Source organism: Bactrocera neohumeralis, unplaced genomic scaffold (genome assembly GCF_024586455.1).
Source record: "Bactrocera neohumeralis isolate Rockhampton unplaced genomic scaffold, APGP_CSIRO_Bneo_wtdbg2-racon-allhic-juicebox.fasta_v2 cluster10, whole genome shotgun sequence".
Lineage (NCBI taxonomy): Eukaryota > Metazoa > Arthropoda > Insecta > Diptera > Tephritidae > Bactrocera > Bactrocera neohumeralis.
In genome coordinates, this window is record NW_026089623.1 from 27047242 (window position 1) to 27066395 (window position 19154).

Below are 19154 nucleotides of genomic sequence, written 5' to 3' on the forward strand. Positions count from 1 at the left end.
TTCATTGCTTTGTTAATAATGCCCAACAAAAGTTTCACCTTCCCTTTAAATCCTTAGCTTTTTCCAACCATTTGTTTGGTGGAGGTTGTCATTGTTAAAGCTTTTTAAGTAATCTGGGAATGCTTCCAGTTTTTCACCAACGGGTGACGAGATTGTTGAAACACAAAAGTGATGAGATGTTAGTGGTGGCGCAAGTTGTTTCAGCAGCAACTACGTCGACGCTAACAGCATCCTAAATGTGCACCTGTATGAATATGGCATAATATTTAAGGAAGCTTCCATAAGAGCAATAGCTCAGTTAACGCGCGACGTTTGAACTCGCAGGATCGCAAGTATATTGACGGAATATGGTACCAGTATTTCATTGAAATTAATAACACCACAATAAAAGTAAATTTTAGTGGCAGAAACAAGTGCATACAATTTTATGTGATAAATGAGAATAAACTAGTAAAGTGTGTTGATTAAGAGAGCCTACAAATACAAAAAATAAAAATACAAAATTGAGTGTCTGAGTTACTTGGTGTATTAAAGAGTTGGTCCGCCACTGTACTAATTAAATAAGTTGAAATTGGTTTGTTTACCCTGTGGTATTAACACATTACATATAAATTGGATGTGAATGTTTTAATTTCGTTAGTGCTCGTTTAATGTAAAAAGCTTGTCATCGTACAACAAAAAATGTGCATACATGAATAGAGAAAAATTCTAAACTGATAATTTTAATTAACAAATTAACTAAAGAATTAATATTAGCTTTTAACAGTTGTCATCAACGACATACATACTCGTACGTATGTACATATGACTGGATAATGTAGTTCTTTGAATTTTTACTACTTGTGTAAGATATACAAGTGAAATTGAAATTAGCAGATATTCCTTTCCTGGTATAAGTATGTCAGTATGTCAAAAATGAGGTGAATCTGGTTCATATTTCCCTTAGTCCAAGTATACCTAATAAAATGGTTTTCGAACTTCTGGCTGTCTTTATACCACATATGTATGTATGTATACTGGCCAATATCTTGAGTCATCTTAATTAAATTGAGCGAGCATGTTTCTCTCCTGACGGTACATTTCTATGCCTAAAATGAATAAAATGGGATGTAAAGTAGCCTCAGACCACATATAATGTATTTATTTTGTTGGTATGTGAGGTACCTTAATGAAACTCAGAGAGCGTATGTTTTTGTTATTAAAATGTAGAAATGCCAAAAATAAAATAAATCGGGCCAATACTACACATATCTCTCATAAACCTATGGCAAAAACCTTTATAAACTATGCAAGATATTCTAACTGAACACATAATAGAACATACTTTAGATATTATAAATTCTGAAAATATGTGAAATTATATTATACTACATATATTGCTATTCTAACAAACCTTATTATGTTACTGGTGAAAATGAATGGAGTTAGTCTAGACAAAGGTCTTAAGGGACTATACCAGTATAACCCATAAAATTTGACGATTTTCGTGAATTTTTTTTACAGAAAGTACGGGATCGAATGTTTTGAAGTCTTTTGGACATAATAAGGTTTATTTTCAGCTATATTTTTTTACAAAACTATTGAAAAATAACTGAGTTATGTGTTGTCTTCAGAGGTGTCAAAAAAAGGTCCCCAACTGCTGTCATGATTCCAGTCAAATGAGTAGCTGAAACAAAAGAGGTCAAGAAATTTATTAAAGTTGAAAATATTTCCTATAACTTACGATTTTTTGAAAAATATCAAAAATTAACAAAACGACGAAGTTCTGAAAAAAAGTCGCGTTTTTTAGGTAAAAAATGGTAGTTTTTTAATGCCAAATTTACAATTTTCAACCAATCAATTGTAAGCCATTGCATAGTAAATATATCCAAAAATACCCAGTTTCAATATGAAGTCGATCGGCCAATTTCTCGTTGAGTTATGATGTCAGCAATTTTGAAAAATTTCGCTTCAAGAAAAGCACGCTTAAAGTTAGTCAAGATACGACCTTACCGATTTCATAGAATATTTTTGAAAATATAAACTAAAGAAAAAGCAAAAAAAAAAAGAAAATCGATTTTTTGAAAGTGTCATACTGGTATAGTTCTTTAATCTCATTTTCTAATATCATCAATTCCGAACTTCTAGTTGACGTCTCTTCGGCTAAATTTGTGTTAGATATACTTATATCTCATTTGAGGATGGTTTTAATAATCTTTTCGCTGACGAGAAGTAAAATATAGTTATTAAACTAATTGAGTCTACAACCTTAATATAACATAATAAAATACCAAATTTTAACCAGAATTTTGCCTTCCGTACTGTGATCTATAAATGGATATAATATTTTAGAAAAACTTTTATATAGCTCAAAGAGATTGTCAGCTATTAACGTAAGTGTGTAAGAATTTATTAACTGAGTGTTAGTTTAAATTTTTTTATTTAATAAAAAAAATATAAGAGTGTTAGCCCACGATTGTATGCCTTATTTCCTGATCTAAAAAATAATTTCTTGTTGGACACAATTCAGCACTTAAACTTACCGCTATTAGATTCAGTGTCAATTTTTGAAAAGCTCAAATCGAAGCGGCGTGTAATTGTATAAGCTGCTTTTTAAGTCATAAAATAGCGGCCCCATTCTGTTGATAAGCATCTGAATATAGACCTCAAAACAAAATTTCTATTATCGCCACCTCGCTTTGAAAAGTATTTTGTCACAATGTATTTCTGAGATTGCAATGTTTTCACTTCCTTTAAGGATATGTTTTTGTGTCGATTTGAGTGATTTTCAAAGCCAGCTTATCTTCAACTAACTAAGATGTACAACTTTAATTACCATTTAACAAATAGGCTTCGTGCAAATTCCACGTAATTCTGTAAGCAAACAAAATATGTCATTTAAAACGTGGTGGTTGAATGGAGAATAAAAATATTATATTTCACTCTTGGGGTACTCAAAGGCAGGCAAGCGAGCAAATGCTTGCCATTGTACTTGCTGACATGATGAGGACGTCGCAAGAATATGTTTTAAGTCATTAACTAAAAAGCTGGATGCCTTGCGGTGAAAATAGTCACATCTTCATACTTCATGTTCTATAATTGTTAAAACAATTTTTTTACATTAAATACTGCTACACAAAATGAAAAATTTCTGCTTTAACTCTCTAAATATGAGGTTTGTGTTTTGTGCCTTAAGGTGGGGTTAAGGTTTTTACGAATTTATTTCTTAAATATGGACTGAGTAATTTTATTCGGAACTTTTGCACATTATTGACTATACTTTTTACAATCTAGGGTAATTTTTTCATCCAGAACGTCTTGGGAAAAAACACTTTGTATGTTCACCATAACTCGGCTGGAAATTATCTCCCCCATCGTTCTCTGATCATTTTTTTACATTTAAAAATTTTTGGCGGCTATTTAAAGTGAAAACTGTTATTTTCCACTAAAAAGTTCCGCCATCTTGTGTGTGGAAAACAACCTTAATGTAAAAAAATTTTTACTAAACGATGGGGGAGGTATTTTATAAATGTGTACACAGTTTAAAATGAATCGGTCAAGCAGTTTTGAAGTGAAAGTGAACACGGATTTTGAAAAAGTAGTTTTGAGAAAAACGCGTCTAAAATTTATCAACTAAAAAAGTGCCGAAAAAAATTACCTTAAATTGTCAAAAGTATGCTCAATAATGTGCAAAAGGTTCGAATAAAATTACTCAATCCATATTTAAGAAATAAATTCGCAAAACAGTCATTTTTTTTACCAAGATAAGGTTTTCTCCCTCTATTAATTAGCAATCTGTAACTAAAAAGAAATAAATTGCTAATCTTTGATAAAGTCACAATGTCCGATTCTGCGGAAAACTTGGGTGTGTGGGACTTTTTTACTGTTTAATATGTTTTAAAATCAGTAAAAATTTAATTTGGTGCTGTGGATAGTTCCAGAAATAGAAAAGTCTATAAAGAAGACTCTATAAAAATTTCAGTTAAATGGATTCAGTACAACCTGAGAAATCGTGAGTATCGTTTTGAAAAAGACAGTTTCGAGAAAAAGATGTTTAAAGTTAAAGAAAAATACCTATACCTATATCTCTAAAAATTATTTGAATTTTTGCAAATAACAAAATCTTTAGATAGCTGCCAAGCCTACCTCGGCAAATCTGAGTCGCATAACGCAATTTGTTATTTGTATGTATATCAGTTTAGTAGTGTGAGAAGATATGGAAGGGTATTTGTGATTTTCTGTGCTCAATTAAAAAAACAATATGTCAACTTTTTTTAGTATCTTACATTTCTACTAGTATAGGGTACAAACCTGACTTTTATGGCAGAAATAATTCAATTAGATTAATGTGGACTGTATCACCCATCCTGTCCTTCCGAAAAATCACTGATTTTCGCGGTGTTTTTAATGTTGAAATTAACTAATCATCCGATTTATTTTTATAAATAAATACGTTCATGACGAATACAAAATATTTTTTTGTTTATGTTTATTTACTGGGTGTATAATAGTTAAATAAAATGTTGCAATGACACGTAAAATTATGCCCTGTGCGATGTCCACGATTGTGGCCGCAATTTTGGTATAAAACAAAACTTTCAAAATTATTATTAATCTGTAGGAAAGTTGCTAACTCACTATGGAAGCTGTTTTTTTTTTATTTAAAAAATGGCGGCGATTTGAACTAATAGTATAGAATTTGAGCCTTTTTTCGGCAGTTTTTCGTAGAAAAAAATGGAAATATTAAAAAAAATAATAGCGAATGACGTTAAAAATGTTTTCTCCAAAATGGAATTAGATATTTTCAAAACTCTTCCATTGAGAGTAGAAAGAACACCATTTTGTGAAAAACGCGTTTAAAGATTGGAGTCGTTATGTTCCCCACTCTGTTCCCTTTCTACAAGAAACGCTGTAGCGACCTTAATAATTTGAATTTCGATTCCAAAATTTTAGAGGATGTTTATTATTGATTGATTGATTGATTCAATATGAGGAATGCACCGCGACCTTTGGCCTATTGTGCCCTCTCCTAACTTACATAGACTCACCTAGCCCCAGCGCATTGATGAAGTTCAATAGACTTCCGGGCGCTAGTGAGGCTATGCGATCCCTATCCGGAAACATTGATCCTAGGGCCTTAGTCCTGCGTCTACAGCAGGTAATCAGCAGGTGCTCCGGGGTTTCAGGCTCCAAGTCGCAGAACCGGCAGTTAACGCAAGAGGATAGGCCCATGTTGTACAGGTGCCTATTCAAATTGTATCCTCCCATTAGCAACTTGACATGTCTCATACCGCGCGTTTGGCGCCAATACTCCTCCCTGCCCTGTTTATTATAGTGTATACTATCCGATAATGCAAAAAATCAATTTCACGAAAATTTCACACTGAGACCACTCAGGGAAGTATTGACCCGATTCAACCCATTTTAAACACACAGAGATACTATTATCAGGAGAATATTTTCTCTATATTTTAATTGTACATCCAATACATTAACCGATATATTCGGTCATAAAACCCCTCCGCACGGGTTTGGACAATTTTTTGGTGATAAATTGGCATACCATAAAGGAATTGTTAGTGTAAAGTTTGATCGCGTTATATCAATTTTTACACTCTCAGTAATGGGATTTATCCTGAGTAGATTTGACTTTTGTAGCTTTGGTGGTCTAGGAGATATGTCAGTTTAGCCTATTAGAGGACGGGATGACGCCCAATTTCAAAATTGTTAGCGCACAGTTGTCCCTAGCCACTGCGATTTCCTCTGCCAAATTTGAGTTCTATATTTTATTTTATTGCTTAGTTATGGCATTTAAAACGTTTTTGGTTAATTGCGTTTTGTGGGCGTTGTAGTGGTCCGATACGCCCATTTACGAGCTCCTTCTTCCTTTTTTGTCAAGGAACATGTGTACCAAGTTTTAGCAACATATCTAAATTTTTACTTAAGTTACAACACGGACGAACGGACAGACAGACAGCCACCCATATTTAAATTCGTCTCGTCATCCTGATCATTTATATACAGTGTAAATATACAACCATTAGGTGAACAAAGCTATTTAAAAGCTAAATGTAATTAGTATATTATTGGACTTTATCTTGGAAAAGACCCGCGAAAAGAGAATCGACACATACCACCTTTTCGGCGATTTCAAAGGTGCTTTTGACAGGACGAAAAGGAGCTGTCTTTGTGCCGCGATGTCTGAGTTTGGTATCCGCACAAAACTAATACAGCTGTGTAAACAGACGTTGAGCAGTTTCAACAGCTCCGGATCGGGAAGGTCCTCTTAGAGCCGTTCGATACCAAACGAGGTTTCAGACTCCCTATCATGCGTCTACTTCAATCTGGAGAAAATAATTTGAGCTGCAGGATTTAATCGATCAGGTACAATCTTCTATAAGGGTGTACAACTGCTGGCGTATGCCGATTATACTGATATCATTAGCCTCAACTTCCGCGCCGTTAGTTCTGCTTTCTCCAGACTAGATAAGGAAGCAAAGCAAATAGGTCAGGCAGTGAACGAGGGCAAGACAAAATTTTTCCTGTCGTCGCACTCGCGGCTGGGCTCCCACATCACTGCTGACAGCCATAACGTCGAAGTTGTAGATAATTTCGTCTATCTTGCAAACGCAGAATAACTTTTGCCAACAGGTGCTACTTTGGACTGTGTAGGCAATTGAGAAATAAAGTCCTCTCTCGACAAACAAAAACCGAACTCTATAAGTCACTCATTATTCTCGTCCTGCTATGTGGTGCAGAGGCATGTACGATGACAATATCTGATGAGTCGACGTTAGGAGTTTTTGAGAGAAAGGTTCTACGAAAGATTTACGGTCCTTTGCGCGTTGGCCACGGCGAATATCGCATTCGACGGAACGATGAGCTGTATGGGATATGCGCGACATTGACATAGTTCAGCGAACTAGGAGACAGCGGCTGCGCTAGCTAGGTCATGTCGTACGTATCGACGAAACACTCCAGCTCTGAAAATATTTGACGCAATACCCGCCGGGAGAAGCAGAGGAATAGGGAGACCTTAATATAAACAAGTAAGGAAGGGTTAAGTTCGGGTGTCACCGAACATTTTATACTCTCGCATGATAAAGTGATAATCGAGATTTCATTATACGTCATTTACATATTTTTCAAATACCGTATTTTTGTAAAGTTTTATTCCGCTATCATCATTGGTTCCTAATGTATACAGAGAAGGCATCAGATGGAATTCAAAATAGAGTTATATTGGAAGAAGGCGTGGTTGTGAACCGATTTCACCTATATTTTGTACATGTCATCAGGGTGTTAAGAAAATATTATATACCGAATTTCATTGAAATCGGTCAAGTAGTTCCTGAGATATGGTTTTTGGTCCATAAGTGGGCGAGGCCACGCCCATTTTAAATTTTTAAAAAACGCCTGGGTGCAGCTTCCTTCTGCAATTTCTTCCGTAAAATTTAGTGTTTCTGACGTTTTTTGTTAGTCCGTTAACGCACTTTTAGTGATTTTCAACATAACCTTTGTATGGGAGGTGGGCGTGGTTATTATCCGATTTCTTCCATTTTTGAACTGTATATGGAAATGCCTGAAGAAAACGACTCTGTAGAGTTTGGTTGACATAGCTATAGTAGTTTCCGAGATACGTATAATAAACTTAGTAGGGGGCGGGGCCACGCCCACTTTTCCAAAAAAATTACGTCCAAATATGCCCCTCCCTAATGCGATCCTTTGTGCCAAATTTTACTTTAATATCTTTATTTATGGCTTAGTTATGACCCTTTATAAGTTTTCGGTTTCCGCCATTTTGTGGGCGTGGCAGTGAGCCGATTTTGCCCATCTTCGAACTTAACCTTCTTATGGAGCCAAGAAATACGTGTACCAAGTTTCATCAAGATATCTCAATTTTTACTCAAGTTACAGCTTGCGCGGACGGACGGACAGACAGACATCCGGATTTCAACTCTACTCGTCACCCTGATCACTTTGGTATATATAACCCTATATCTGACTCTTTTAGTTTTAGGACTTACAAACAACCGTTATGTGAACAAAACTATAATACTCTCCTTAGCAACTTTGTTGCGAGAGTATAAAAATAAAAGCATTAACAAGTAACACCACAAAATACAGAAGCATTCAAGATTCACTTACTTATACATAAATAAATATTTCCTAAAATTGTTTTGCACTACAACGCCTTCTCCATAGTATTTCTCTTATTTAATATAAAATAAATATTTCAATCGAAGGATGGAGTCAGGTGTAGAAGTTAACGCAAGTGAGGAAAGTTCTCTGATCGCCATTTACTTGGGAGTGGCCAGAAACGATTCTTTAACATATGACTCAAGCAGCTCACGACTTCCGGTCTTTGACCAAGCATCCTAAGAACATCCGTTTGAAGGCGAGCTAAAGTGAGAAGGCGAAACATTCCCTCCGCAGGGTTGTGCGCTGGATTTGGGACCCGCCACTTAAAAAAACACCCCCAATGAAAGGAAGTAACAAGCCTCGGATGAGAGATCCCCCTTTTGATGACAACTATGGCAAACGAAATAAGGACTACGAACTAAGGGCATGCACCCGGAATATCCGGACCCTTAAGTGGGAAGGTGCCCCTGCCCAGCTGGTTGATGTCCTCGTGAAAATAAAGGCTGACATCACCGCCGTCCAAGAAATGCGATGGACAGGACAAGGACTGAGACGAGTAGGTCCTTGTGGCATTTACTATAGTGGCCATATAAAGGAGCGCAAGTTTGGTGTGGGATTCGTGGTGGGAGAGAGACTCCGTCGCCGAGTACTATCATTCATTCCATTCACCTATGAGAGCTGCCTCGGCCACGATGTCAAAATCGTGCTTGGCGACTTTAACGTCAGGGTGGGCAAAGAAGGTATATTTGGCACTACGGTTGGTAAATTCAGCCTCCACGACGAAACATCCCCAATGGGTTGAGACTGATCGTCTTCGCCGGGGCCCGAAATATGGTTATCTGTAATACTAGATTCCAGCACAATATAATACATCAAGCTACTAGGCTGTCTCCGGATCGAAAAGCAACCAACCAGATCGATCATGTTGTGATAGACGGAAGAAACGTCTCCAGTGTTCTAGACGTGCGTACGCTCCGAGGTCCTAACATCGACTCGGACCACTATCTTGTTGCAGCCAAGATTCGCACTCGCCTCTGTACAGCAAAAAACGACGTCAACAAACCCAAGGAAGGTTCGACGTTGAGAAACTGCAATCACAACAGACAGCCGAACAATTTTCTACTCGGCTTGCACTCCTGCTCTCTGAGAGCACTCGTCAACAACTCGGTATAAGGGAACTGTGGGACGGCATTTCAAACTCCTTACGTACAGCTGCAACCGAAACCATTGGTTTTCGGAAAATGCAAAAGAACAGCTGGTACGGCGAGGAGTCGCAGCGGAGAGAAAACATACTGCCTACCTCGCATCGTTACGATCGACCATAACACGTGCGGGATGGGATAGATACCGAGAGTTGAAGAGGGAAGCGAGACGCATTTGCAGACAGAAAAAGAAAGAGGCCGGAATGTGTGTGTGTGAAGAGCTTGATAAGCTGGTCGACAGGGGTAATGCCCAAAAATTCTATGAAAAAATGCGGCGGCTTACAAAAGGTTTCAAGACCGGAGCATACTCTTGTAGAACCCCCAAAGGTTCCGTTGAAAGGACCAAGTGGAGAAGGACTTGGCTTCGCTTGGAATATCCAATTGGCGCCACGTAGCGAAAAGAAGAAGCGACTGGCGCGCTGTTGTTAACTCGGCTATAATCACGTAAGCGGTGCCTACGCCAATAAAGAAGAAGAAGAAGAATACATCTTTCGAACTAATAAATTATTACGATAGTGTGAAAATAGGCGAATTATTATAATATCCCCTCCACCATATAACGGTTTTGTCAAAAACTACTAAAAAGTGTGAAAAAACAATAACAGAGACATTTTTCATGCAGGAGGTTTTATAAGAGCCGGTGTGAAAATTAGACGACGGTTGTAGCACAGCTCACTTTTTGGTGAATCACATATCTCGGGACAGATTTCAAACAAATTTGGTTTGGTAGGATTAATTTGACATTCCTATATTGCAATGTGATAATGGCCGAGTCCGGACTAAAACCACTTCTACTTTTCGTATAACGCAATTTTAAATCTCATCTGTTCTTTCACTTTTTAGTACACAAACTAAGCACCAATGAATGTATCGGAATAAAAATTTGCACGAATACTGATGTGTGCCAGCTTATGATTAAAAAATATTCAAATCGAACCAAAACTTGTCAAGCCCTCGGCTACTGAATATATGGACCGATTCCCCTGAATCGGATCAATATTAATTCCCTCTGGTACCAACACCTAAAACAATTTTTTCTGATTTTAGACCGGAAAATCCGGTCAATATGCTCTAATTTTCTTAATGAAATTGAAAGAGTGGGTTTTTCTAATAACAATGCATCTTTCTTAATAAAATCTTGTGAAAGCTTCCATATAACTAATATCAAAATTTTTAATATTTGGTTGACTTTACTCGTTATGTATTGGCGTGGTATGTTATACAATGCGGTATCTCATATAGTACCTTAATGAAACTCAGAGAGCATGCTTTTCGGTTATTAATATTTGGTAATGTCAAAAATAAATAAAATTGAGTCAATACTACCTCTACCCCCAAATCACTAATATGAGATTTTCAAACTTCCGGTTGGCGTTATACAGTTCAAATCGGTGAATACATAAGAATTCTTAGTCCAATTATCTTAATGTATAATATTGGGTATTCTATAGGATAATGCCGAAAATAACTGAATATACATACATATATGCTATACTATGTGTAATTATTTTTGTTACTCTAACAAGCTGGTTTTGATTTTTGGAAGTTGCAATGTTCGGTTACACCCGAACTTTGAGCTTCCTTACTTGTTTAAAGTAAAATTTTGGCAGCACCTGAAAGACTTTCCCGGACTTTGATTCTTGCTAGTTCCTTGAGTGTAAAATGGTATCCTATTTCGGTATCCTTGACCTTTCAATCAAGGTAGTATTTAGTTTTCGTATTTGGTTTTTCTCATCTTTAAATACTTCGACATTGCAATTGTTCTACCACTTCTCTCTGATTACTGTCCAACATGGCTAGTGACCAGCTAAAAAGTTTTGTTTTAATCCCGAATACAAATTTTATAGTGCCACTTGTGTTTTTGTTGTTATTTTCCACTGTTATCCTTGGTTTTAGTTAAATGGTGCAAAGGAGAAATATTGTATTTTGCTCCCAAGAGCCAACAAGCGTTGTGACGTAGGGTACTCGTTCCATTCTATGCTAACGCAACTACCGTACCATCGTGAATGAATTTTTTGAATAAAATTTTTCATGGTCAAAAAGCCTTTGCACACATCAATCTGGAAGTGTATAAAGGAGAAAGTTATGCAATCTTTTAATTGCTTTCCGTTTATTTTTCTCTCCAATTTGGTAATGTTTTAGTATAGATAAATAGTGAGAACGCGTTATGGGATTAAATACACAAGCTTTCCGTCTCTTTGTTTGCGTTTAAATGTTATGTACTATGTTGCTATTTGCTTTGCAATATGTATTCTTTTCCCTTCTCAATTAATAATTTCGGAGTCATATTCTAATGCATAGGTATGTAGATAAAATATTTTGCATATCCGTGTGATTTAAACATTCTCCAGCAGAATTAAAAAAATTTAAATTTTGGAGTAAAAGTTGGTTTACTTTATTTGTATAGTCCATTGTTTCTATATGAGGTTGTTTCTCAAAATCAAGTAATCTTTTTTAATTAGGCTTACTGTTAAATTAGCTTTATAATATTGTAAAATGAATTAAGAAATTTGTATTATTATGAATTTAATAATTTTACGTAAGGATGATCTAAAAGTCAATTTTCCAGATTCAAATAAGATATAGTAAAGAAACTTACTGATTTTTGTTTCATTTATTTGACTATATGTAAATAATTCGATGTGGCTTACTTCTATTTGATAAACATACATTTGTATTTACTTTATGATCTATCTTTTAAAATTACGCATTTGATTTAAATAACCGCTTATTAAGATTGTTTACAAAATCTATGTTTGAAATTGAAACACGATTGTTGGGTAGATAATTCAATAAGCACACGCACATTGTATGTGTGTTATACTTACAAATACGGGCGGTATACTAAAGTATATTTCATTTCTTTTTCAACTTAAAATTTTCTTGCGCAAATAAGAATACCAGAAAGCACAGAAGGCAAACAAACATAAAGCAAATGGTTACCAATACGGCGCTTAGCCGCAATCACCGCACGTGGGATGTCCTAAATTATGCAAAGGAATCTGGTTTCATCCCAATGTAGCAACAGCTGGCATTACATTGTGAAATATGTTTAAAAAATCATTTGATATAATTCAACCCGCTTTCTTTTATGGAAATACGATGTAAGAGGAACCCAAATCGGCCAGAAATTTTCCATATACATATATGTAAATACTCAACATAAATTAAGTTCGCATTAAAAATGTTTTATTTATATGCCATAAAATACCATACTCGTACATATGGCAAATTTCAACCCTTTTATCATTCGTTAAATAGACAGGCTACTGGGCTATGTCGTAAATTTAAAAAGTTACAGTATTAAAAAAATACTTTATAAAAATTAACCAAGTTTTCGTACATGAGTATAAATAAGATATGTAAGTATCTAAACATTTATTTAAGGAAACTTACTACTATTATATAAGTTTAGAGTGCGACAAAAAAGTAACCAGAAATTGTAAATAAAACGCAAACTATTTAATTATTGATCATTATTTATTTGGTCGCCTTCAAAGTAATCATCACCAGATGTAATACACTAATGCCAACGATTTTTTCAATCCTCCAGACAGTTTTCATAAGCACTCTTTGGGATGGGCTTCTTACATGCCAAACTCATACACCCATGTCTCATTGGCTGTTATAATGATCTCCATGAATATGGGATCGGGGATCAGAATTGGCACGATCAAGCAAGTCCAAAGAGACCTGTTTACGGTACTCTTTTTGAAAAAAAATCAACTTTATCGGGACGAGTCAAGCAAGAACGCATTTCATACCCAAAATATACACCAAAATCATTAGAGCAGACTCGCGAGAGATGTCGAGTTCTCTTGCCATCTCTCTAACACTTACTTGACAATATTCAAGCACCATATTTTTAACTTTTTTTAATATTTTCATCAGTTGAAGAGGTCGAAGGCATGTCTTCAACGATTTTTCGATCTGTGCCACTCGTAGGCTTGCACCGCACTGCTGAGGTATACCGATTTAAGCAGCTGCTGTAAAGCTGTAAATAAAGTGGTTGCTAAATCGCGCTCATATTTGGTGTAATAATTACGGACAGTCCTACCAATTTAAATATTTAATTATAATTTCTTTCTTTTTTGTCACAATGTATACAATTATATATAAATTACTTTTTCTGCTTTCGATTTACTTAAATTACGCATTTGCAATAATTATTTGAGAGAAGAACTTCCTAATCTGGAATGTACCTCTATGTAATATGTAAAGAAAAATGGAATTGATGAAAACGCATACTTTAATTAAAAAGTCAAGGATTCAATGTAATCTTAGTTGTTATTAAATTTTCATTAAAAATATAACATATAAGTATATAAGCTCATAAATTGCACATTTTAAAAGTTGTTGCTTAAGAATTCAACATTCGTGATTCGACAAAACCATGAATGTAGTCTATGATATCAAGTTACCTTTCTTATTTCGGGATTATAGAACAAAAACAAGTTTGAATCATCGAAAACCGCTCTATTGTTTTTCACAACATTCTCTATAGGAATTTATTCACATACATGCCACTATTTTTGAGGTATCTCCAAAACATGTTCTTTGAACATCTCTTTAGACGTCGAAAAACGTAAATCCACGAAACATTATTTGTCATGATGTCACAGATACATTTCCAAGCAACGCTATCGTACTTTTATTGGCCAATGGGCGCCGGTACCTATGAGGCCCTTCTGTGTCATATGCTTCTGAAATTAACTGCTTCTGACGTATTTAACTATTTAGTGAGTTGTCGCACTTTTAGTAGTTTTCAACATAACCGTTAAATGATTATCACCCGAGCTCACCCATTTTCAAATTATGTGAGGGGGTGCTATACAAACTTTTTCTCAGGAATTTTAGGGGCTTGGGAGATATTCACATTCAATCTATGATTAAATATATTATATTCAATCCTAGGTTTGAACATTTTTTGTTAATTTTGAGCTTAGTTATAACAAAGTAATGATACGAAGTCCCGAATTGAGGTATTAATCTTTATCATTACATTTTGCTAAACCTTTACCTCAAATATTTATAATATAAAGACTTCGAGATATATTATAACAATTGTTTCTGGTACAGTAAACTTCGAAAGGATTAAAATCATTCCTGCTTTATTTTACTATTGCAATTAAGGCATAGGCTGCCAACGCATAAATAGCAAAATATCAAAGGGACTCAGGTGCAACAAATAAGAATATAAGAAAATATACATACATACATATGTATATTTAGAATGCACCAGCTTGTCCCGCTTCTCTCGCATTGAATGCTTGAATATGGTAAATATCAAAGCTTATTAACAATACCAGATAACTAAGTACATAGCATTTACAAAAATCCTATACAGCGATGATCATCTTCATAGTGGCAGTGTTACCCAATTTTGTCTGATTGACGCTTTTAATTTGTTAGATTTTGAAATTATCATAACTTAAATTTTTTCAATTTTTAATTTTTTTTTGGAAACAGAAATTGAATTTGAATTTCTTGATTTGAAATTTATTTTATCGAATGTAATTGCAAAATCGACTATGATTTCTCAAGAAGGAGTCCATTAGGCTCTTCTGCAAGAATAAACGAATAACTATACAAAATTTCAGGACTTTTCGTGCTGTGCTTCGAACGTTCTGCAAGAACATACGAAATAGCGTTTAATTTATATAGATAAGATGTAGGTTTATGCAGATATTTGAACAAAAAATTTGCAAACAATTATGCGAGTTATCTATAATCAGAGTATACTCGGATTTTCTTTATAGGGTACAATTTGAAATTAGTTCGTATCCAACACAAATCTGTAGGTTTCAATTAGTACCAAACTAATATATTTGGGGTATAGCTGGAGGTAATTTACTTGAATATTTCTTTTACATTTCTCTTCAATGCATTCATATACGTACAAGAAATTACAACACCACTCAAGCGCATTTAATTGAATATTCCTCACTACGTGGTTGCCTGCAAGGCAACATTCACATAGCACATGTGTGTTTAATTTTTGGTGTATTTTGCATATCCACAAAGTAACCACATATGCAGATTATATCTAGTCAGTGATGTAGTCAAGTACTTTAACAAATCCTTGGCTTCCGCATTCCGCTTAATGTAATTAAGTGCATAAATTAGGCACCATCGTCTCCATTCAGTGTTGGTAATCATTTTTGAATTGTCTCGTATGCATTGAATATTGAACACATTCGTAACTTCTGATTATAATTAAAACATAAAAAGTATAATCAAAATATAAAACTAATTACATCAAGAGCATAAACAGTTCCTTCAGTGACTTTTAATTGGCTTACAAATTTTATGGAAATTGGTTAACTTGCTTGTGGTTAATCGTGTACAAAATTCACTATCTTCGTTCGATATATGTACAAGTTTGACAGAGGACTCTTCGACAGTTAATTTTACTGTAAAATTTAACAACATCCTGCTGCGTGTGTTACGCTTATTGCAATTAGTGAGAAATTTGCAGTTAGCTTAAGAAAGCGAATTCTCTTACTCAGGCCACGCGCCTACTTTTTGTTGCGGAGGAGCTGTATTTTAAAAGGAATACGTGACATCTGCAAAAAAATAAGCATCGTCTAAATTTCTGAAATAATAATGCTAGATTGGAAAATTTGATAACAAGTGTGCTAAAGTAAATATCCAGACACTCTCGGTTGGAGCGCCATTAATGTCAAGAGGGGAATTATTACTGACATTTATTCTTAATCCTTTGCCTCTGTCACATTGATTTTCACCCTAGCTATCCTCTAAAACTATTCAAGATATACATATAAAAATGATCAGGTTGACGAGACGAGTTGAAATTCGGGTGTCTGTCTATCCTTCCGTGCAAGCTGTAACGTGAATAAAAATTGAGATATTTTGATGAAATTTGCTATGCCTCTTCCTTGGTAAAAAAATAACAACTTCATGGATGGGCGTAATTGGACAACTGCCACGCCCACAAAAAGTTCTCAACCGAAAACGTAAAAAGTACCAAAACTAAGCAGTAAATTAAGATATAACTATTTTACGTTTAATGTACATATCTCCTAAGCTAGAAGAACCTACAAGTAATTCGCTCAGCATAAATACTACAAGTATTTCTGTCAATAGTGTGAAAATGGATTAAATCGATCATAACTCCATATAACTGTACTGCCAAAAACTACTAAAACTGTGATAAATCAATAACTAAATCCACCAGACACATTTAATTTTACCCTCGAAAAGGTATGAGAAGGCTTTAAAAGAGCCCACTTTTGAGTGAAATAACATACTTATCTCGGAGCCCGCTCAATCGATTTCAAACAAATTTCGTGCGTGACATGCTTCTCACTTTTCTACGTTGCAGTGTGAAAATGGGCAAAATCGCGCTGCGGCCAATTTTACTTACCATATAATACAATTTTAAATTCCATTTGAAACTTTCACTTTCCAATATGCTAATCAAGGATCAATTAATATATCAAGATAAATCTTTGCACGAATAGGGTCTTTGACGTGTACCACCTTATGACAAAAAATTGTTTAAATCGAACCAAAACTGATGAAGTACCATCTATAGTTGCTTTTTCCAGAAAGTATCGATCAGTGTGTGAGGTATAAAGAGGAAATTCAGAGAGAATCCTTTCCCGATAGTAATATGTCTGTATGCCACAAATACCTAATATGTATTAAAATTTTCGAACTTCCAGGTAACTTTATACCGCATACATCAGCCAATATGTCAGTTATCTTAATAAAATTGAGGAAGCGTGCCGTGTGTTTCTTATTACGGTGCATATTTGTGGTTAAAGTTAATAAAAACAGGTGCAAAATCGCCATAGATCCCATATAACTAACAAGCTTTATGTACCTGAAGGTGCTTCACTGGCTTTAAGCCAAGTTGTATGAAATTTTCGGATATACCAGACCTTGGCTCTTCCTTACTTCTTGAATTGTTACATCAGTATCTCAATTAGTTTCCATTTCTTGGTCAGGGAATAAATTACATTAATAGTTTCTTATCATTGGTACTTTTAGCGGGGATTTCATTCGAAATATTTGTAATAGTTACTTGAGAACGCCAACAATTTTGAATGCCTTTAATCCTTTAATTAATGTATGTATATCTCTGACCTCCTTTTCGAAGGACCTAAAGTTACTGGTCTGAAGGACCAGAAATTTCGTGAGTGAGTTCAGTGATTTCGATCCCATTGTCTCTTAACTGCATTGAAAGCTTTTTCATAGTCCACAATGCATATATAGTTTCGGAATTAAACTATAGTATACTCAGTATATCCAGTCAATATGGAAATAAATGAACATATAATTTATTTCAATATTGACCCATTTGGACGGTATAAAGCCAACTGAAAGCTTTAAAATTGTATATTAGGTATATGGGAGATAGTGGTAGTATTGTCTCGATTTTGTTTAATTTTGGAATTGTACATATTATTAACTGAAAAATATGCCTTCTAACTTACATTAGCGTACCTCACATAGTTTCACCAATACATAACGGATAAAGTCAACCGAATGTTGAAAATTTGTATATAACTAGGGGGCTAGGGCAAGTTTTCATAAGGTTTTATCCATCTTAAGCACAAAACATCATTATACATTGTTATTAGAAAAATACGCTTTTCATTAAGATAATTTACATATTGACCGATATTTCCGATATAAAGTCAATCAGTAGTTAGAAACATTTTCTATAAGGTATATGGTGTCTGAGAGAATTATTCATTCGATTCAGACCATTTTTGGCACAGGGGCATATTATTATCATATAAGAAGTCTCTCTGAGTTTCTATAATATATCAAATTAATGCTACCTTAATGTGGGCGGTGCCACGCCCAACGTCGAATTTTGACACCAGCTCCTATACAGGCGACGAGTAGAGCTGAAATCCGGATGTCTGTCTGTCCGTCCGTCCGTGCAAGCTGTAACTTGAGTAAAAGTTGAGATATCATGATGAAACTTGGTACACGTATTTCTTGGCTCCATAAGAAGGTTAAGTTCGAATATGGGCAAAATCGGCCAACTGCCACGACCACAAAATGGCAAAAACCGAAAACCTATAAAGTGTCATAACTAAGCCATAAATAAAGATATTAAAGTGAAATTTGGCACAAAGGATCGCATTAGGGTGGGGCATATTTGGACGTAATTTTTTGGGAAAAGTGGGCGTGACCCCGCCCCCTACTAATTTTTTTGTACATATCTCGGAAATTACTAAAGCTATGTCAACCAAACTCTATAGAGTCGTTTCCTTCAGGCATTTCCATATATAGTTCAAAAATGGAAGAAACCGGATAATAACCACGCCCACCTCCCATACAAAGGTTATGTTGAAAATCACTAAAAGTGCGTTAACCGACTAACAAAAAACGTCAGAAACACTAAATTTTACGGAAGAAATTGCAGAAGGAAGCTGCACCCAGGCTTTTTTATACTCTCACAACAAAGTTGCTAAGGAGAGTATTATAGTTTTGTTCACATAACGGTTGTTTGTAAGTCCTAAAACTAAAAGAGTCAGATATAGCGTTATATATACCAAAGTGATCAGGGTGACGTGTAGAGTTGATATCCTGATGTTTGTCTGTCCGTCCGTGCAATCTGTAACTTAAGTAAAAATTGAGGTATCGTGATGAAACTTGGTACATGTATTTATTGGCTTCATAAGAAGGTTAAGTTCGAAGATGGGCAAAATCGGCTCACTGCCACGCCCATAAAATGGCGAAAACCGAAAACCTATAAAGTGTCATAACTAAGCCATAAATAAAGATATTAAAGTGAAATTTGGCAAAAAGGATCGCATGTACGAAATATGGGTGAAATCGGTTCACATC

The 19154-nt window shown here is 35.1% G+C and overlaps 1 protein-coding gene across 1 annotated transcript in view; it reads left to right on the plus strand.

Moving 5' to 3' along the window:
- The first annotated feature begins 315 nt into the window (after nucleotides 1-315).
- The window catches only part of LOC126765595 (nitric oxide synthase-like), a 107401-nt gene continuing 88562 nt past the window's right edge, over nucleotides 316-19154 (plus strand). Inside the window, exon 1 of the mRNA XM_050483204.1 lies at nucleotides 316-350. The gene's annotated coding sequence lies outside the window, so the exon portion shown is untranslated. The remainder of the gene's footprint in view (nucleotides 351-19154) is intronic.